Raw genomic sequence first — 8,091 nt, 5'->3', positions numbered from 1 at the left:
CGTTAGATTGGAAAATGCAGCTGGAAAAGCAAAATCTGACTGTAATGCATCAGTGGGACTAAGAATAGAAGTGATGCAGCTGGTGAAAATGGCCCTTGAATGCAAGAAACCTTCCCCTGTTTGCCCTCCCCAGCTGTAAGCCTTCAGCTGGGTACCAAGACCTAGTGGGCCAGGGAGGGGTGATAACAGGCCTGTGCTGAATATAGCCCTGGTGGGAGCAGTTTGGATTTTAACCCTTTGATGTGCAATTATTATTTTTTTTTTTTTGAAGCTAACCCTTGAAGGATCTAGAAGAGCCTGATCCAATATGTAGACTTTGTTTTCACTTCCATATTTTTTCTGGTATTAACTTCAAGGCTGTAACACTGATTTTTGTGGTTGTTTTTTTAAACTGTAAATGTATACTTCTGGGGGTTTTATTTTCAGTGGTTTACTTTTTATTATCTATAAAACTTGGTCTGTGTAACCGAAACTTATGATTTTTATTTTTATTGACTTATATTACTTTCTTCCATGTATATTAAAATTGGTTTGATTTTCTTCTTCCCCCTGAGAGACTAACATTTGTTTTGTTTTCTAATCCTTAAATCATTGTCGTATAAAAATCAGCAAGCTACAACCTGCTTCATATTATAAGTCTGAATTACAGTTAATTAAAAATAGATATTTGTAACGGGCATTTTAACAGAATCTTAATTGTGATAACTCAACAGGATGCAACTCTGTAGGGGTTATCATTAGGACGATGACATTTACCACTTGTGGAAGTGTTAGTTGTTTGCAGTATTCCTTATGTTTATTACAAAGACTATTGTGTCTACCTCTGCTTTTAATAAAATCGTTCTCAGAACATCTTAATATTGCAACATACAGCGATATTTGCTGTTTGCCTCTGGACTGCTGTCATTACTTCGATTGTGTGTGGTGGTATTATTAACTGAAGTTTGCTCCTGTAGTGATGCTTTTATAATTGCTTTGTCTTTGGTAACAAAACCTTTTCATTAGGAGAGCATTATGCAAGACAGGTTCTGTTTTGGTGGTGTCTTGGAGTAGGTAGCACGAGTCACCTGTGCTGCTAGCAGTGAATTCAAAATATTGAAAGCTCACAATACAGAGAACTATAGAATCATGACAATATTTGTGTCTAGTGAATAATCAGGAGCGCAGCTTAAGATACAGAAGAAGTAATTCTTGTGTATAAAAAAAGAAACCCAACCTTGAAATCTGCCTTAGCAGTGGATTAATCAGCAGGATGGAGTCAGAATTTGTCTTTTTAACGGGAATAAAGCCAGTCTCAGTGAAAGTGAGAGGGTTGTTGTTGGAATGGTGCCGGTGGGTGAGCGGTCCGCAGAAGAAGGAAGCTCAGGGAAGAGGATGAAGCAAGAGCTGTGGTAAGAGGGAGTGATGAAGGTAGGTGGGAGAAGTCACGGAGGAGTTTTGCGTTCACAAACCCTTCATCGCCTTCTTTCAGATTATACTTATAACCTCTTTTGGAGCCCCTGAATGTAAGGCAGCGGGGCACGAGAGTGCTCGCTCCCTGGGGTGCGAACAGGGTGGTCTGGTTCTCAGCCCCACAGCGCTGAAGTTTGTGGCTGGAGGTGCCCGCTGCGGCACCAGCACCCGCGTGTGCGCAGGGGGCAGGGGGCTTGAGCTGGGGGGGCTGCTGCCTTGCAACACCAACTCGCCTACCAGAAGCCTGCCCTGGCAGGGGGGAGGCAGAAAGGGAGATCCAGGGTTGAGGGAGGAGGGGTTCCCTGCCTGGGGCGAGTGTCCGTGGGAGCAGGGTCTGCGGTGGCTGTGTCTCAAGGGTGGCCGCAGGGGTCGTGAACCTGAGAGAGATGGGAGGACGCTTGAGGCTTGAGATGGGGACAACTGCAACGTTTCTGTGTTGGGTAACGTGGAAGGGAGAACCGGTGTAACCGACGGGAGTAGTTGGGAGAAAGGGCTGGGGGAACTCTGTGACGCTGATGGTAGATGAGGGGCAACCACTTGAAATCAGTGTGATTTTAACAGAAAAAGCTGTGTTTGCTAACTCTTAGTCAAATGACAGGAATATTTTTCAGTAGTGTGTGTAGTTTACGAGCTTCCTCGTAATTCCAAAATACCAGGTAGGTGTATTCCTGGCATTAAACCGAGGATGGGTATAGCCCCAGGTGCATCTTCAGCTAACGCATTTCTCCGAGTTAGTTGACAGTTAGTTTAACTGCTTTGTTAAGCAGTTTAAGTCACGTACCATGTCAGGTTACCTCCAAATCAAAAAAGTAATCAAAGGGAATTGACAGAAGAACAAAAGCTTTGATTGGCAAGGAGTTGCTGATCTTGATGCTCAGGGAAGTGGTGAATGTGGTTGTTCATGTCGTTCATGTTCTTCTGAGTCAGGATGATTTGTTACGGGTTGGGGGTTACGGATCGCGGTGGTTAGCCAGGAATAGTTTTGGGTGTCTTGGGTAGAAGTCTTTGAGCCTTGCCAGAGGCATGCTTCATTCAAAACAGCATCCATACTGTCACGTCTATGTTGGTTTTCTGTTACACCTGGAATACGGGAGGGGGAGGTTCTTCTCAGTGGTAATCTCCTCTGGTATTTGTGTCTTCTGTTGTTATTAAATTATTTATTAATGCTGTTTATTAATTTATTTGTTGAACCCTCTTCCCTGAAAGATAATTAAATACAATGAACCCACTTGCTAGCTTGTAATGGGAGTGGCAGGAGCATAAATTTGGGATTGATTGGTTTCACTGGGGTGACAGAGTATGGGACTAGCCAGCCTGGCCAGCTTCCAGGAGCTCCAGGGTGAAAATCCTTGGTCTTTAGAATTTTTATTTCCTACATGCAATACAGGATTGTTTCTTTGGTGTGCTTTCCTCTCTAGTTTAATAAACCAAGCAATGCAACTTCCTTACCATCCTTAGTTTCTGATTTTTATAATAATTTTTTATGGTGGCGTCCATGTAACTGATGAGCAGTGTACTTGCATTAACTTCTCTGTATCACCTTGGTATGCAGGAAGCTTAGCATGAGTGGTGTTGCCTTTCCTGCTTGACAGAAGTATTTAACCTTCTCAAGTTACTTTTCTTTTTTTCTCTTTTTTTCTCCAAGCTCTTTTAAAAATGGGATGCCTTTCCAAGTCTGCCCGGCTCCATTGAAAATGACAGCTTCTAAAGTCTTAAAAATTGGAGGTTTTGATCAGGAGAACAAATAAACCCAAGACTTGCTTAAAAAAAACCAAAGCTCTTAAAACTTGTAGTACCCTTCACTCTGCAGGCAACCAAGCACCATTTTATTTAAAATATTTTTTTGGTCAAGAGCAGTTGCTGGACTGACCGCAATGACAGTGACTCAGGCCCTTGTGCTGCCTCTTTCTCTCCTTTAACTACAGAGCCATGAAGGGCAGCTAGCGCAGGTGTAGGTGTCCGTAGGTAGGTGAGATGAACCCGCCAACTGGCAAGAGCTTTATCTGCTAAAGTTATTCTTCAGGTTATAGTTTCTGGGCTGTGAATGTGAATAGTTGCTGAGCCACGGTTAAGGGGATGTTTGTCCATGTTGGTCTGCAGAATGAAATGGCACTGGCTTACTGCATCCAGATGGTGAGTCCTGCAGGCTGCTGCAGTGATCTCAGTAGGAGACCAGAAAGTACAAATTACCTTTGGAAATCAGGCTACTTCTGGTTTTTGCACTTAATCTGTAAATCTGACTACATATTTAATTACCCCCCTCCGGAATACTGAATGAACTAGTACATTGAAGTACTCCTGAACAACCCCCTGTCCTCCCAAATGTTAAAGTGATGGGGGAACTATCAGATAGGGGAGAAGTAAATATATTCCTATTTAAGCAAGGACAGGAAAATAACCAGAGGAATTGTCTCCTCTCAAAAATACAAGGAGAGAAATGACGAGGGCTAGGGAAGCGGGTGGAATATGGCCAGATATGTATCAGGTAGATCTCTGAACAGATGCACCTCTTCCTAAGGTTAATCATAGCTTGAGCTGAGCTTTAGAGTGTATTGGGAAGTTTGAAATGCTGGGATGGAGAGTTTCCAGTGGAAATTCTCCAGGAACAGTACTGGGGTCAATTTTACTCTCCTCACTCCTCCCGAAGACATCAAAAGCATGAGTATGCTTCAGTGACTTTCTCTGGATTTCAGATTATTATTAAAAGATTTGTAGCTACTGAGTCTGGTAGTGGAGCTGTTTCAAGCTGGTCAGTGCCTGAGGGGAACGGTGCATACTTAGATGTGGGATTTCTCCCTTTTCTGAGCTTTTTACCTACAATATGCTGAGGGGTAAAGATTAGTAATAATGCTAGTCTGCACTTTCAAGAAAGGGCAGGCTAGGAGAAAAGACATTAAAAATTATTAAGGGAAACACTTGTGGTCAACTGATCAATTTTAGAGGGTGTACCTTCCTATTAAAATAGACACACTCATCAGCCACGTTTGTAGGATGCCAGCCAAATAGACTCCTTAAACTAATTAATAGCATAACTGCCATCACATAGTGCCCCTGGTTAGAGCCTGAATATGTACCCACACCTTCATGTGCATAGATATCACACTGTTTTCTTTAAAAAGCATTTTATTGGTACGTTTCTAATCGAAAGCAAAAGGGGCCTAAATTGTAATGTATGCAGTGATGAAATTTATTGTGGGTTGAGCAAAGGCAGGAGTCGGAGCTGAACATAACTACCTGCTTTGTAGGGCAGGGTGCATTCAGCTCTTGACTTGCCTTTTTTTTGGAAGCATAACTCTGAACCTGGAAATTAGGATGGTTGGGTTTCTTCGGTACGTATCACAACTTGGAACAACGTTTTCTTGGTTTTCTTTGCTCGTCTTTCCCAGCTTTGGGGTAAATTGTGGAAGCCTGTCCTCTCTCAGCTGCAGTGGCTGTGCTAGCTAGGGGGGGTTAATGCCGCCTCATGCTTATTGTCACCTCTGTTTTGGAGGAGCAAAATAGGTTGGTTTGAGCATTTTGATGGGTTTTTGCTAACTTACCTTGCGGTGAATGATGCGGTGAGGTGGAACTTGCACACGTAGCTCAGTGGGCTCTTCCAAGGAGGTGGCCGTCTCCAGGCTGGGGCTTGGCGAAACGAGGTGTTGGCTCTTGCTGCCTGTGCCAGCCGCGGGGACATCAACACCGGTTTTACAACCACCTTCTGGTGATGTTTAAACTTACAGCTTGTTTAGCTTTCTCTGCTGCTTGTGGGAATGATTTTGTTCCCTCTTTTAAAAGAAGTTTAATGGGCACAGCTTATTCTGTTTTTGCTTATTCTCTAAGTGGTTTTGCTGTGAAAGTTGGCACAGCGCGCTCGACGCTGTGGTAAGGGGAAAGCTGCGCGGTATTTCGTCCGCGGTGGGATGATGGTTAGTGCTGTACAACATCTTGAACAGCGTAAAAGGAGAAGACGTGCCAGGGTTTGTATAAGCTACTACATATAAACAGTGTTACATTTTTTCCTTCCCACTCCGTTTTTTCCATTGTCCTGGTGTTCCCTCTGAAGGCAACTATGAGGAGACTCCCTACAAAGTTTTGAGCCACGTAAGGGTGGTATTTACCATCTGAGGCAGAATTAATCTGTTTCAGACATTCATGTGTTTCAGACTTTCTTCCAGGCTAAATCTCTGACACCTGTGCTCTGTTACCGAATCATGGGGCGCTCTCTGCAGCTGGGTTGACCGAGAGCAGATTTGCGCACAAGTCTGCAGTGAAGTTGTGCTTGTTCCTTTGGACTTGTAGCATGGAGCCTTAGGTGTTCAGACACCCTCCCTTAGATCAGGTGGTCGGGGGGGTTGCCATCACCACAACAAACATCAGATGCAGGGTCCGCACAGAAACCAAGCTTCACCGAGTGTCCTAAGGAAACCGGTGACCTCGTCCTTAAGCTCTGGCTGTTTCAGTTGTAACTGCATACGAGTGCAGGGATTGTTTGTTCTTCTGATGGTCTCTGGGATTCAGCAGCCTCTTAACAGGAAATAAAGAAAATCCTTGATTTATTTTTGAATGGGTTAGAATATAAATGAAGATTATCTTGCAGCTTTGAGAAAAGAGCGTAAGGACTGCTGCCTGTACTGCAAGTAGAGCTGGCTTGATTCTGGACTGAGCGTAAACCTGGTCTGAGTAAAGGTATTAAACCAGAAGAGGGGGAGTGGGTGATAGCATTTTGGTAATGCTAATCCTTATTAGCAGGGAAAAATAAGAATATGGAACCTGTACGGTTAAGTCTTTTTCTGTGGAACCTCTGTAGCCAACCTAGTCTCTTGATGAAAGATCTGCTGGAGAGGTTGGTCTTTATCCCTTGCCTCACTATGATGATGCAGAAGAACCACTGGCAAGTCTCTTCCCTCTTATCCTACTTGAAGCACGAACACTTTTCCTGTGAGGTACCTTCCTTCTGGATTTCACACTTTGACTTCATTTTTAGTACACTTAATCATATTTGTTTTAGTTGAAGTGCAAACAAAATGTAGCAACACAACATACATGATTCAAACCTGAAATTAGGAATAACCAGTTTTAAAATATTACTGTTTTGTAATTTTTTTCAGATCCTTGTAGGCTCTTATGAGTAGAAGTCTTGGATAGTCATTACCTGGAGAGTAATATGTACTGTTTTGCTGAAGAAAGTCTGAAGATAAGGGGAAAAGATCACTTTTTTTAAAATTCGAGTTCTTCATGGGTTTAGAAACATAGTTACGTTTTACAGCTTGGCTGAAAGTCCTGTGTTGTTTTGATGATACATTAGGAAGTATGCTTTCGGCAGATTCTTTAAGACAAGTATTTACAAAAAATATTTAATCAATCCACCAAAAATTCGTGGCTGTATGTCTGCGTGTTTTTATATACATATATGTGTGTGTATAAATAGAAATATATGTATAAAGCTGTAATTCTTGTAACAAGAAAAGGCCCACTAAGTCCTTTGACTTTGTGGACAGGCTGGTAAATGAAATTCTAACTCTAATGTGGAGTTTGAACTGTGTGCGAGGATAAGGTGGTGAACCGAGAGACCTTGCGCTGAGTGTGTGTACTGTAACATGAACATTTCCTTATGTCAGAGAAGCTGTCCAAAGTGATGTGTGATTGTGTTTATCAAAACTTTATTTTATTTAGATCTAACAAAAATCAATGTCATTTTATTTAAACTAGAGTTGTGAAGGGAGTATCAAGGTTTCAGAGCTATCTATTCAAACAACTGAGAGTGTCAAAGATAACTACTTTTAGAATAAAATTTCAAGGAGGATGTAGTATTCTGCTGCCTTTTCCTCTGCTCCCTGCAATTTATTGCACTCTTCCAGATTGACCACTGATGATTACCTAAATGCAGGCATTTGAGGACTCCTTTACTTCTCCGGATTTTAACTAAGTCTTTTTTTACCTTTACAATATAATAGTGTGCACACACTTTTGAATTTCATTTGTGTATGTTGATACAGTTGCAGGGTTTTTTAGATATTACTGAAAGACATTATCTTTCCCAGAGTAATAATTCTCTGAAATTATAAAACGTAGCATATTTACATAAAATTATTTTTGTCAAACCGGACTCTTAAGTGCTAGGGAGAACAAAGAGTTCTTGAAATTCATCTTTTAAGTCCCAGAAGGTCTGGGACTTATCCTTGAAGCTGTTCAGTTCAAAATAATTCATTAATGTCAAATAAAAGACCCCATAAAGAATAATGTTTATTCCTCTAAGCCTCTACTGAAAGACTGTGTAAGCACTCCTTGGAAGTTTAATCACTGAATAAACCTTTTAAAGGGAGGAGGGGGAGGAGCATGGCACAAAGGTTGTATGTTTGGTTAATGAATTGTTCATCCACATCTGGCCAGCTGCATGCTTTTTCCTATGGAGACCTGTTATCAGAGGATAATGATTTGGGGAAAAAACCCCAGACAACAGAAAAACAACACAGCTATACAGTCAGGTGAGCGAAGGATGCATTTTCTTGTGCTGCCAAGAGCTCAATGGCATTGAGATCGTTCTGGTTTGGCATAAAAGTCTTGAAGGTATCACCCCATAAGGCTCAGCTGAAATCAGAGTAGACATTTAGGAGGAGCTGCATTACGCCCCCCCCCCCCCCCCCCCCCCCCCAGCGC

Source organism: Haliaeetus leucocephalus, unplaced genomic scaffold, assembly GCF_000737465.1.
Source record: "Haliaeetus leucocephalus isolate CR32 unplaced genomic scaffold, Haliaeetus_leucocephalus-4.0 Scaffold462, whole genome shotgun sequence".
NCBI classification, from domain to species: domain Eukaryota; kingdom Metazoa; phylum Chordata; class Aves; order Accipitriformes; family Accipitridae; genus Haliaeetus; species Haliaeetus leucocephalus.
Note: the sequence above shows the minus strand (reverse complement) of the source record.